The sequence below is a fragment of the Eriocheir sinensis genome, chromosome 21, assembly GCF_024679095.1.
Source record: "Eriocheir sinensis breed Jianghai 21 chromosome 21, ASM2467909v1, whole genome shotgun sequence".
In the NCBI taxonomy this organism is placed as follows: Eukaryota; Metazoa; Arthropoda; class Malacostraca; order Decapoda; family Varunidae; genus Eriocheir; species Eriocheir sinensis.
In genome coordinates this window covers 7,618,315-7,631,749 of record NC_066529.1, presented here as the reverse complement: position 1 = coordinate 7,631,749, position 13,435 = coordinate 7,618,315, and the positions used below count along the sequence as shown (strand labels likewise).

The window sequence follows — 13,435 nt, the reverse complement described above, 5'->3', positions numbered from 1 at the left end:
AAAGTAATAATAAAAAAACGGATGAATAAAAAATATGAAGCTTTGTTTCTCTCTCTCTCATCACACACACACACACACACACACGGTCCCGATGCATGAGGGTGTGGAGGCATGCCCGGTCCCGCCTCTTTTTCCCGAGAGTGAGTGGCCTGGCGGGCGGGGCGGAAACGCCTCACACATTCTCATGTTCCGCGGGCGCTTGACATGCTACCTCCTGGCGCGTCTGGGGTTCAGGTTCATATTCATACACCCGCTACCGTGTTGAAGCTCCCCGCCGCTTGGGCCAGGTCCGGTGTGGCCATGGGCTGGATAGGTGACCCACTCCAACACTAAAACACGCGAGGGACGAGTCGCCGCTACTCAGAGCAAGAAAGGTTTTATTCAAAATATTGGCACCACACCGCAGGGTGGAATGTGAGCGTGGAGGGTAGGGAGGACAAGGTGGGTGTGTGTGTGGGTGTGTGTGTGGGTGTGTGTCCACGTTATTTACTCGTACAGCATACAGGGCAAGCGGAGCCCGTTTGCTCGGAGAGGCTTGTCGTAATAACGGTCGGACGCGTCACATGTATAAGCCAGTAGAACAAATGCTACAACACGATACATCCACACGCACATTCCCATTTACGTGAAGACTGCCCGAGAACTGGTCGCTACACCGCCGACGCCGCAGATGCGCAGTAGTCTCAACCAGGCCTGAGTGCCACTTCCTCAATTTTGACGACGGTGGATCCCGCTGAAGGTCGTCCGGCGTGATGATGCCCTACTGAGTGACGCGGCGTGGCGCGTTAGGCAACCCACCAGTCAGGTGACTACCGCGCCGCACACAATGACCTGCCCACACGCCCACACGGCCTGGACGCCCTTAAGGGGGGGAAGTGGACTTGGCACACCAAACAAGCACCGTGAACACACACACCTGCACATTGGCGTCTTAATAATAAAGTGACAAAAATTTACAAGTTAGTCTACAACAATACTGGAGATCTGATCATCCAGATCATGTAGAAATTATATACATATAATCTAACAGCGTAATATAACGAATACGCATCGACAGCAATTGTCCAAATTTCATCTAGAAGATGGCCTCCATTCATCATCAGGGTTATCGGATTTCATCTGAACGGTACGGTCTGTCCCTCTGGGAAGCAAAATACCTCCTACAGCACCCACTGGAAGCACTCATGGTATCCCGGATGTCCCCCTTGCCCTGACCCGGGTTAGGAGGTTCTTACGCACCACAAGCTCAGGGAACACGCGACAGATGAGTATCGAACCTAAAAGAGGCTTAGCGTATGCCACCAACTTTACCCTAAAACGTTGAGCAAGTCAGTGATATCCCACCAGCAGCACAGACAGGCGCTGATCAAACCAACACCCGTAAAAGTGTCGGCCATCCATGAGTCAGCCGGGAGACCACCGTCATACATTCCTTGGTAGGGAACGAGGAATTACTTCGTTAAGTCACTCACGAAATTCAGATACTTTGAACTTTTCATGTTTACTTAGCAGCGTCGTGAGACGTCTGGTGTGTAACATCCAAATTGTATTTTTTTTTTTTTGTACTGTTTACTCAGGAGTCGCCAGTGCTGCTCGTTTTTGAGAGCGGCTGTAGAGCGGGTGCCTGTTTGGGGTACTATTTTATGATGCTATTTATGGGCGACATTTGACTACACATTTATTCAAATTGGTTTGGATTAGGTCAGGTCAGGCTACTTCAACTGATTTTTCGAGACTATCATCCAGAGAGAGGCGGGGAATGCGACCTCTCAAAAACTGTCAGAAAAAAGGATGGCCCACTCCTGTGCTGCAAAGTTACAGCAGGAGGCCGCCATAATAACTGTCATGTGGATGACATCGGCATAATTTACAACAGGTAAAAAACAGTACAAATATATCAAGCAATCCACGCTCAAAACTTTACGTTAAAAAAATTGCCCTTAAATGGCAAATATTTCAGCGTGAATAATCGCCACGAAGCATATAATTTGGTTCTGAAGTCTAATAATAACAACAGGCCTCCAAAATATATCTTCCAAATATTTTCAATCAGTTTCTCTCTTCTTCTTTGGGGGGATGGGAGGAAAAAAGCGCGTTGACGGGGATCAGAGGCAATGTGTGTAAAGAACTGCGGAAAAAGTGCGTGGAAAAGCACGTGAAAATTTACTTGAAGTGAGTAAACAATAAGTAAAGTGCGTAAAAAGTGCGGAAAAGTACGTAAAAAATTACGAAAAAATGCGAAGGCCCACGGCCTTGCGTGGGCTCACTCCACCCATACACTGAACTTCAAGTCCCCCAATACATCTTGATTCCCATCCTAAACCAACACATAAAACGACCCTGCTGCTAAATTACTCCCTAACCACTGAACAAACCCCGGACACCTGCACCCACGCACCCCTGGCCCTCCACAGCTCCAGTGCGCCCTCAGCCTCAGCCCCCACCTGCATCCCGCCCCGCACACCCTCCAACCGGCTGCATCCTTTCTCAGCCTCCTCTCCTTCCCCCTCTCCCAGAACACGACAGACAACCGCTGTCCTCAATGTCCGTGTCCATCACTTTCAAGGATACATTTACACACACACACACACACACACACACACACACAATGAGACTAAATACTTTGGTGGCGCAGCAGCACCACCACCATCACTGCACGACATGGAGTGTGCTTCAAATGGTTTCAATGTCTCTTCAGTGCAATATTTGATCAGGTGATTATCTGGAGCCTCACACATAATTATCGTCGCTCAGTAATATCTTCTGAAGTCCTCTAAATCACGAGCACATCCACACATCAAAGGAACCCTGATTGATGTTAAAGTGGGTATAAAAGTGGTGCATAAAAAGGCAAGAATGTGGAGGCTGGAGGTGACATCCACACATTTGGAGAGTCACATCAAGTCACTACGTGTTGGCAGCCACACCAGACACACTGCAGACCACACACCACATCACGTACGTACACACCGCAGCCAACCCAGTCAGCCATATGAAACACTACCACGAGTCCCCCCTTTTTCCCCTCCCCACACATCACTCAATACATGCCACAACACAGCACACCAGGCATCTCCCACTGTCCACTACAACACCCCCAACATACCACACCTCTCCTCAAGACACACAACAGCACAGCACAAACCCCGCACACCGCATACACAACACCCCCCCCACACCACACCAAGTGCAGCTCATGGGATATACAACACAGCATACCCTCCACCGGCTTCTATGTACAACAACAACTCACATCAGACCCTACACCAAGTATACAACGACTAATGCAACACTGCAGACCACAACACACACACACACACACACACACACACACACACACACACACCTCTGACGGTCCCCTCCTTGGCCTAGGCAGATGGAGCCGGGGAGGGGGCAGGTGCTCACGTCTCCCGAGAATAGCTCTGATTCAGGAAATTCAAAAGTGTGCCGGCGTCACGGACGACCCTGAGCCGTCCGCGTCACTCAATGGCCATGACCCCAAGTCCCCACTGCTTCCAGGGACGCACTCCCTGGTCAGGAGGATGGCAAAGTAGCCACACTAGTAAGCCAACACACCAGCACACCAGGGTAACAGTACAAGAAACCCAAGGATCTACTACTTGCCACTGAGCCATTCTCCCTCGAGCCCCCTAACAATGCAGGCAGGTGTCATCGGTGCCACGCCAGACCCAAGGTCGGAGCTGCTGGCCCCGTGCTCCGGTCCCCGCCTGCAGGGGATGTGGAGGCAGGGAGTGGAGAGCAGCTCTCGGATAATCCTGACACGAGACAAAATTAGCTAAATATTGAGTGTGCCGCTTTATTTTATGTGCGAATGGACGCTTTTTCATAATTTTCCAAGCATTTGTCACAAAGGAACGAGGCAGTCTCGAGAGGAAACGAACGAACGTATCATGAGTGGTATCAGGTGGTGGAATACGATGCGGGGAGGTGATTTATTGCTATAACTTCGCTTTCGATTCCATTTCAAAAGTGTTCGCTCGGGCTGTAAAGAGTGAGCTGGATGGATGCTCACTTGCGTCATCAATAACCGAAACGTACCGAGTGGGGAGCTGGAGCGTTCTATCTATTCGCTTTCATTGGCCATGAAATATCCAAAGCGCACACCGCCATTGATGTGTGGTAGGGTTGGTGAGGGTCAGTACCCTATGCCCTGCCCGCACGGATCGTTGCACCTACAAACACTACCTGGAGCAAGGGGTAAGGGGAGACGCACCCTTGGCTGTTTGGTGTTAGGAGCCAGCCGTTGTCAAGTGGTGGACACACACTTCGCACAATCTGGGCATAGTGCCCCTCCTTTCATATCTCCCCGAATACTCTATTATATTAGACTCAATCTTCACACATGACAGACGACTTTGCTTTCAAAAAATAAGTTTGTAGTAGTCACGGCCAGTTAAGCCAATGTTACCCTATTTTCTCGACAGGGTTAGTGACACTCCGTCTATGACGTCACGCTGATTTTTTTCATCTGGCAAGAGATTAAGGAAGAGGTCAGACTCCTATTATGTTCACCTCCCCCACGCCACGCCAACGTAGACCTGCGCCATCACTCATCTCAGGCGGCGAAAACAGAGGCGAGGAGCACGGGCTGACTACTCCTGTCTCCCCTGACCTGTGAGGCTGCGGCGATGGGGAACGACCCCCCCCTCCCCCCCACACACACTCACTCCGGCACGTTAATTGTGAAATGTCACCAAATCTTGTTTTACAATAAATACCCAGTTTCAACAATCTCGAAAGATAAATGAACAACTGCACAGTGTGTTGCTTGCCCGATCCACTCATGACGCTAATTATGGCTGTAAGCAAAGTGTGTTGAGGGCACTCGGGGGTCGCCAGGGAGTATGGCGATCTGAGCGGGTCTTGGAGGGGCTGCACACCCACCTCCGTGACATTACACTTTTGGAATTAACTAGTTGATGAGCAGCCCTGTGGCATCTTTCCTGAGGAGGTGAGTATAAGCAGCTTAGTTTGCTGAGATGGCCGGAGTGCCGTCATCCTTACGTGTCCTTCCTCCGGCAGGTGCATTACTCCACTGCATTAAATCAGACCCAAATTTTGTTCTGCTATACGAACATGTCACGCTGTGTGCATATGACGTCTTGACAACCCAAAACGAAATGGATCTTGAGAAGTATGCTTATTAATAATGAACGGCCCACCACCCATAACATGGCCCCGAGGCCGCAAGAAAGCTAATCTAAAATGAGGGTAATGTGTGCCAGGCTAAATTTAACACACCTGCGCCACAAGGACAAAATACTTCATTCTGTATTACGAGCCACGACACCCCTCCTTCATGCTGGAGCCTAGAGGTGCTGCCCCTCGGAGGGATGGGGAGAGCCTCACCAGACTGATGAAGGGATGGAGCGAGAGGTGAGGGGAACATAGGAAGGACGTAGACAAACATAAGAATCTGGTTCAAAAGGAAAACTAGCAGCGCGACCCTAGAGGGCAGCAGTACACGAGTGAACGGGATGCCTCGGAACGGGTCGATACGGAAGAGAAGTGGCGGCGGGATGGAAAGCAAACGTTCAGACACACAGGACCAGCACAGAGGACTCGGCACTGCTCTCCCTCGCCCCCGCCACCGCCGCTACGTAGCCCGCCCTACGAAAACCAACACTCTCCCCTTCCAAATTAATCATTCACTTTACAAACACCAAGGAGAAGAATGAGTAACCTATTACCTTCGAAAAAACACGAAAAAAAAAGTGGCTAGACAGGAGGCAGACGAGGTCGACTACAATGAAGTCCATCGTGCATGAACGCCGCAACCACCACCACCACTACCATCACAGCAGTAACCAAAGAGACTACGAGACCTACACATGCGTCACTATTATGCAGTAGTTTGCTGCACACACACACACACACACACACACTACGTCCTTCAGAAGACCGTTACTTAACACCTGATGACCTTTTCATATCTATTTCGGGTTCATTGTGGAATAAATAGAATATATAACTTTTTTCTTCTTCAGGAGACCGCAGATATCGGCTCCTCCCCCTCCCCCCGAGACCTTCACCGTTACAGGTAAGCCCTCACCTGTCACCACGAGTACCCTCATCCACAGGCCCTAACTCACTCAACCACGAGAGGGACGAGGGGGAGGGGAGGAGACAGGGGGAAGGGAAGGGGCACAGGACAGCGCATGAGAACCCTTGCGAGAGTGATCGTCAGGTGCAAGAGTAAATGTGGCACACGGTTCCTGTGGTGAACTGTTTGTGATTAAGTGTGTCGCCTTGAGGTGAAGAAATGAGGCGAGGGAGCGGGGAGAGGGGAAGGGAGGTGCATGGCGGGCGGGGAGCCAAGTAGGCCAAACCAGGACAACCCTTCTCCCCTAACCCCCCTCCCTCCCTGCCTCAACAGCGGCTGCCACCTCACCAGCACCTGCCCCGCCCACCTGTCCTCGCCGGAACATAAACTATGGGCTACAGGGGCCGCAAGTAATACGTGACAATGGGAAGGACAGGTGTTGCGGGGGAGGGGGGGAGAGAGGTGCCACGGAGAAATAAGAGGTGCAAAGGTATGTATATATTTACTAAGAGGAGTTACAAGTGCTATGGGGGAGATAGAGATGCCAGGGTGAAGTAAGTGGTGCAAGATGTATACATTTACAAAGGGGAGTTAACATGTGCCAAGGGGTGAGGGAGGTTAAGAGGTGTATGGGGATGAACATTGACTGAGGGGAGTATCAGGTGCCATGGGGGAAGTACAGGTGTGCCAAGGGGAGGTGCAGATGTGAGAGGGAGTAACAGGCGCCAGGGGGAGTTGCAAGTGCCAAGGAGGGATAAGTACAGGTGCCACAAAGGTAACAAGGTACGCGAGTGGACCAGCGGTTGTAGTGCTAAATATGGAACACTGAGGGAAGCATGGTGCACAGAGAGAGAGAGAGAGAGAGAGAGAGAGAGAGAGAGAGAGAGAGAGAGAGAGAGAGAGAGAGAGAGAATGTGTGTGTGTGTGTGTGTGGGTCAGGCGGCAGCAGCAGCATCCCGCTACTCATCGGCACCACAAGGGGGGGCGGGGACGAGGTGGGGGAAGCCGGGGGTCAGTCACCAGTATCTGCGGGAAGCGGCGGCGGAAGCGGTGGTGGAGACTGGCCGCCGCTACTCGTCACCACTGGGTCAAGGTCACCCCCTCCCTGCAGTGCCCAGCATGTACCTACCCCCACCCTTCCCTCCTGACCCACTGCCCCTGACCCACCGCCTACTGCAGGTATACCCATCCTGACCCACTGATCCCCATCACTGCCCCCCTTCCTCATACACACTGACGCTTGCCTCCCAGTGTCTCACCCTCCCCGGCTCCTCCCACCGAGACAACCCCTCCCTGGCCTCCCCTCACGGATGCGCGTCACGTCGGAGGTCGCAAGGCTGCGGCCGATGATGCGTGGCTCTGATGGGCGCCTCACACCAACTCTTTTTTATCCCACAGTAAAGGTAAGAGCTCAAGGACAAAAAATGAAAAAAAAAGAAGCTCCCAAAGAATTGCTACCTAATTATCGTACCTATGATACTGAACTTTCTGGTTTCTTACTCGGCTATTGCAAAAATCAACAAGAACAATAATTAACGGTTTTAACGATAACTTTCTTGAATATCGTTGTTTTTGTGGGTATAAGACAGTTTGAGGCCTAAAACTGATCAATGCAATGTTTCTTACCCAAAACTATTGAAAAAAAAGTAACGGGTTTCACAATAACCTTAACCGTGTAGCAGCGACGGGCCAAATTTGTGTTATGATATGATGATATATAAACTGTTCACAAATGCATTGATATATATTATGAAATGGTTTGTGTGAGGAGTGATTTTTTCTCATTTTTCTAGCTTAGAGGGACCATTAAGAAACATGATCCCAGCTGCTACCAGGTTAATCGTATATCGTTGCTTGTGTGGGTACGAAAGTTTTGGGGTCTGAAACTGATAAATAAAATGTTCTGAGTATGATGATCTGGCAACGCTGCTCCACACACCACGACTTGCCCTGCACACACAAGAACGACGATATTCCTTGTAAATAAAAAAATAAAAAAAACGCTTTATAATATCCTGCTGTGACTTGACATGACGAAGGAGCGTGGAAATGAAAAGGAGTTCATCTCTCAATCCCTTCCCCCCCCTCCTCCTCCTCCTCCTCTTACAGCCACTCCACCCCCACCAAGCTCATTACCCTCTGCAGACTCCATTCACCACATTTCAGGTTCTTGGTTCAATAGGGCGATGGCATTCAGGCGATTAAGGCATTCATAAGTCGCCCGTCTCGCCTGATTCACATTCACAGTGCGGCCTATCTATTAAACCCCGCCCCGCCCCCTTCACAGACCTCTCCATCAGCCTTCCTCTCCACTCCCCGTATCATCCTGCTACACCACCTCCATCCTCCTCTCTCTCTCTCTCTCTCTCCCCTTCAGCCAACAGCATTACGTCAGCCCGTCACGCCGCCTCACACATTCCAAGGCTTTGTATATTCTTACGTCAGACGGCCCGGCCCGGAGCTCCGCCCACTTACTTCCAGAGCCCGGCCACCGAGACGAGGCGAGCACTTGCAGAATGGAAATAAGGGCACACCCCATCGTGGAGGAAAAATGCAGAGGTGGCACAAAGCACGGAGGGGCTGGGAGGGCGTGCGCAGGGAAATGATTGGGTGAAATGTGGTCTTGTTGCAGATGAAGTTAGGAAGTTATTAAAAACTGGTGTGTGTGTGTGTGTGTGTGTGTGTGTGTGTGTCGGATGCTATCAAAGTCATGGTCCTTCGTCTCTCCCAAGGACGCATGTGCTGTGTGTCTTGCCCAAGAGTGACGGTCTGCAGAGAATCCACAAGAAGGGAGGATGAAAAGTAAAGGAGGAAGGAAAGTGGACTGAGAAGCTCGTGAAACACCCCAAGCAGTGAACGGGTGAGCGGGTGAGGCGTGAGGGAAAGGGCAGACAAGGGGAATGGGTGCCAGACTAAGGAAGGATGAAAAGTTGAGGAGGAAGGAGAGAAAGGAGAGAAGAAATGAAAGAAAGTGGATTGAGAAGCTCGAGAGGCACCCCAGGCAGTGACGGGTGATTGGTGAGGTGTGAGGGAGCGGGCAGACTGAAGGAAGATGAAGGGATGAGGAAGGAAGGATAAATGTGTGGAGGAACTCTCGAGGCGCCCCAATCAGTGACGGGTGAGCGGGTGAAGTGTGAGGGAGCGGGCAGACAGGTGGCGAAGGGTGACTGACTGAGGAAAAATGAAAAGTGGAGGAGGAAGGAAAGATTGTGTGGAGGAACTAGTGAGACCCCCCCCCCCCCAAGCAGTGGGTGAAAGGGTGAAGGAGATGGCAGACGGGGGTGAAAGGGCGTCAGACAGGCCGGAAAGTGTGGCAGACTGAGGGAAAGATGGAAAGTAGAGGAGGAAGGAAAGACAGAGTATATGGAGGAACCCGAGAGCCTCCCACCCTCCAAATCAGTTACGGGTGAACGGGTGAGGTGTGAGGGAGAGGGCAGACGGGGGCGGAGGGGCGTCAGACAGTGTTACCATATTATCGTACTCGGAACATCGCAATTATCAGTTCCAGGGCCCGAAACTCTCGTACCCAGACAAATAACGAGATTCCAGTTAAAGTTATCGTTAAAAGCGTTACATACTGGTGTTTGTTTGCGATGGTTGTGAGTCAGAAACCGGAAAATACGATATGCTGAGTGGCTGAGTACGATAACTTGGTAACGCTGGTGGCAGACTGGTGGAGGCTGGTGCTCATTACCTCTTAATGAACGCCACTCATTTATAACTTCACTGGAATCGTTTGCATCAAGAGTCTCCGAGGCAGTCCCCGAGGCCGGTTCCAGGAGGAGAGGGCGAGGGTGGTGAGGTGGCGGGCTGGAGGGAAGGAAGGAGGGAGTGCGGCTCAGACCTGTCTCCCTTCCTCTTCCTTGTGCAAGATATAACACGGCAGACGGCAGACCCTCCCTTCCTCCCGCCCTCACCGCCCCACCTCTCCCCTCTACTACCCAGCGTCGCCATAATACCCACACCATCAAGGATATTTAGTTAAAATCATCACTAATATGCTGTTAATAATTATACGGCGTCCACTTATCCACCACCATCACCACCACCACCACCAATACCGTAACAAGACCACGTGCACCACCATCACCACCACCACGTCACCACCATCACCACCACCACAACCACTCCACACGCATCCAACTCGTCCTCCACTACAACCATTTTTTTTTCGTAACACGGCAACACCACTTGTCACCCCAAAACACACCCATGAATCACACACACACACACACACACACACACACACACACTCCAGCCATCCCATGTAAGCGAGTAACACAGACGGACGCCTCCCTCCTGTACCCTAACCCCGACCCCAGTCCCCCCCATCCACTGGTCACCGTCCCAGCAATGTCGCCCTGGGGTCATCTCCACCACTCATCTTCGCCTCCCTCTCCTCTTCCTCTTCCTCCTCCGTCTCGTCCGTTATCAGCAGCATCTCTCCGTCTTACCTTTCCTCGCCGGCAGCACCAGCCACGACGCCATTCCCTTCATTCTTTCTAGTACTTTCCTCATCATATCCTCCCCCTCCATCGCCCTCTATACATCAGCAACAACCCGTCTACCTTCTCCCACTCCATTCTTTCTACTCTCCTTTCCTCATCATATCCTTCCCCCTCCCTCGCCCTCTACACATCAGCAACAACCCGTCTACCTTCTCCCACTCCATTCTTTCTACTCTCCTTTCCTCATCATATCCTTCCCCCTCCCTCGCCCTCTACACATCAGCAACAACCCGTCTACCTTCTCCCACTCCATTCTTTCTATTCTCCTTTCCTCATCATATCCTCCCCCCTCCCTCGCCCTCTACACATCAGCAATAACCCGTCTACCTTCTCCTCGACCCGCCACCAACACAGACGAGACGGGTGGACCTACGAAGGACGACGATGAGGGTGAGGAGGTGATGGCGATGGCGGAAGAGGTGGAGGGAAAAGGCGGAACGACAAACGGACCGAAACGAAGACGCAGACAATGACAAAACCACACAAACAGGAAGCGAATGAAGGGAACGACGGCAGAGAGAGAGAGATGCGGGATAAGAAAAGTTACGTGGGCAGCGATAATGATGAATGAGAGGGGCGGACGGAGTAAGGGCGGGATGAGGGAGGAAGGGGGGGTGGGGGGGTTTACGAGGGAGGAAGAAAGGAGGGTGGGGGTGAGGCAAAGGGTGAGACGGCGGCTATTCCCAAGGCCGCCGCCCAGGTATATACACAAGGTCACAGGTGAGATAGGGGGCCCTGTTGACTGATAATATGTCGCGTATCAACCCTTCGAGACACATGTATACCTCGCCTTCCCCTATCGTTCCTCCCTTCTCGATACCTCCTCCTCCTCTCTCCCTCCATATGTATTCCCGGTTTTTTTTTCGTTGTTGTTTTTGTTATCATTCTACACGTTTTCTTCCCTTCCCTTAACTCCGCCACCTGCACCATTTCTTTCCCTTACTTTCTTTGTCCCCTCTCCTCTTCTCCCCTTCGTATCTATTCCCTATTTTTTTTTTTTTTGTTACCATCTACACATTTATCTTCCCTTCCCTTTACTTTCCTACATACATCTTTCCCTTCCTTCCTTTGTCGCTTTCTTTCTTCACTTCCTCAAACACTTAAAAGCTACCTACATCATTCTTTTCCCTTCCTTTCTTCCCTTTCTCAAACACTTAAAAGCTACCTACATCACTTTTCCCTTCCTTTCTTCCATCATTCTTTTCCCTTCATTTCTTCCCTTTCTCAAACACTTAAAAGCTACCTACATCATTCTTTTCCCTTCATTTCTTCCCTTTCTCAAACACTTAAAAGCTACCTACATCATTCTTGTCCCTTCCTTTCTTCCCTTTCTCAAACACTTAAAAGCTACCTACATCATTCTTGTCCCTTCATTTCTTCCCTTTCTCAAACACTTAAAAGCTACCTACATCATTCTTGTCCCTTCCTTTCTTCCCTTTCTCAAACACTTAAAAGCTACCTACATCATTCTTGTCCCTTCCTTTCTTCCCTTTCTCAAACACTTAAAAGCTACCTACATCATTCTTGTCCCTTCATTTCTTCCCTTTCTCAAACACTTAAAAGCTACCTACATCATTCTTGTCCCTTCCTTTCTTCCCTTTCTCAAACACTTAAAAGCTACCTACATCATTCTTGTCCCTTCCTTTCTTCCCTTTCTCAAACACTTAAAAGCTACCTACATCATTCTTGTCCCTTCATTTCTTCCCTTTCTCAAACACTTAAAAGCTACCTACATCATTCTTGTCCCTTCATTTCTTCCCTTTCTCAAACACTTAAAAGCTACCTACATCATTCTTTTCCCTTCCTTTCTTTGACTCTTTCTTTCTTCCCTTTCTCAAACACTTTAGCTACCAACATATTTCCTTTCCCTTGCTTTCCTTGTCCCCTTCCCTCTTCCCGTTCTCAAACTCCTAAGCTATATACATTTTTCCCTTGCTTTCCTTGTCCCCATCCCTCTACCCTTCGCTCAGTCTTCATATATATTCCTATTTTCAGTTATCTTACCCTCCCTTCTCTCTCATTCTTCTCCCTTATCTCCCTCCTACGTTTCCATTTTCCCGCCCCCCTCTCGTTTTATCCGCCCTACTCTGCCTGCCTCCAGTGTTACATGTTTCCTTGTCCTCCTTCTCTCTCCCTCCACACGTCTCCTCTTTCCTTTCCCTTGCATCCATTATCACGTTTCACCCTCCTTTACCGCAACCCGTAACCTTTCGTCCTTCCCTCTTGGTCTACTCCCTCGCCACTCCTCGCCTTCATTACCCTTCCATCTCCTTTTACCTACCTCGTCATCTTTCCACCTCAGTAAGACATGTTTTTTTTTCCGTGCTTGCTTCCCTGCCTGCCTGTCTCCCTGCTTGCCTCCACGTCACTTCGCACACTCACACGCGCCAATAACGAGAAGCAGTTTCATAATTCGCGCCGACACTATCAGAGGCCTCACTTGCAGCGCCCCTTCACACACACACACACACACACTGCTTGCTGCTGTTGATGAGCCTCGCATGAAGCCTCCACTACCGAGAACAGCAGCAGCAGGAGAGGGGAGAGGGGGGGGGGGGCTGCCTTTAGAAGTTTAGAAGACAGAAGTGGGAATAGTTTCGACCTCAAGTCATGCCCAAGATTCCCCTCCCCTTCAGGTCATACATGTCTAAGACCACCACGCCACACCCGCCACAACCACCATACTATTGGCCTTGAATACCAACAACAACAACTGGGGAAACACAGACGTCCCTTGGTGACCATGTGTGTGTGTGTGTGTGTGTGTGTGTGTGTGTGTGTGTGAGAGAGAGAGACAGACAGACAGACAGACAGACACACACACACATACACACCAGCTGCGTCGCCCCCTCCGAGCACTTAC

The 13,435-nt window shown here is 50.5% G+C and overlaps 1 protein-coding gene and 1 long non-coding RNA gene across 6 annotated transcripts in view; both read right to left on the bottom strand.

Moving 5' to 3' along the window:
* The window catches only part of LOC127001593 (nuclear receptor-binding protein homolog), a 56,227-nt gene that overhangs the window by 18,816 nt on the left and 23,976 nt on the right, over positions 1 to 13,435 (bottom strand). The window lies entirely within an intron of this gene.
* Positions 6,985 to 13,349, bottom strand: LOC127001594 (uncharacterized). Of its 5 annotated transcripts, none has more exons than XR_007755341.1 (5): positions 12,356 to 13,349; positions 12,140 to 12,247; positions 11,978 to 12,085; positions 11,816 to 11,923; positions 6,985 to 11,737 (listed from the first exon to the last, which is right to left on the bottom strand). It is a non-coding gene; the product is annotated as an uncharacterized LOC127001594 (long non-coding RNA). The 5 variants fall into 5 exon arrangements; XR_007755345.1 differs by having other exon boundaries at positions 11,870 to 11,923; XR_007755344.1 differs by having other exon boundaries at positions 6,985 to 11,683; positions 11,870 to 11,923.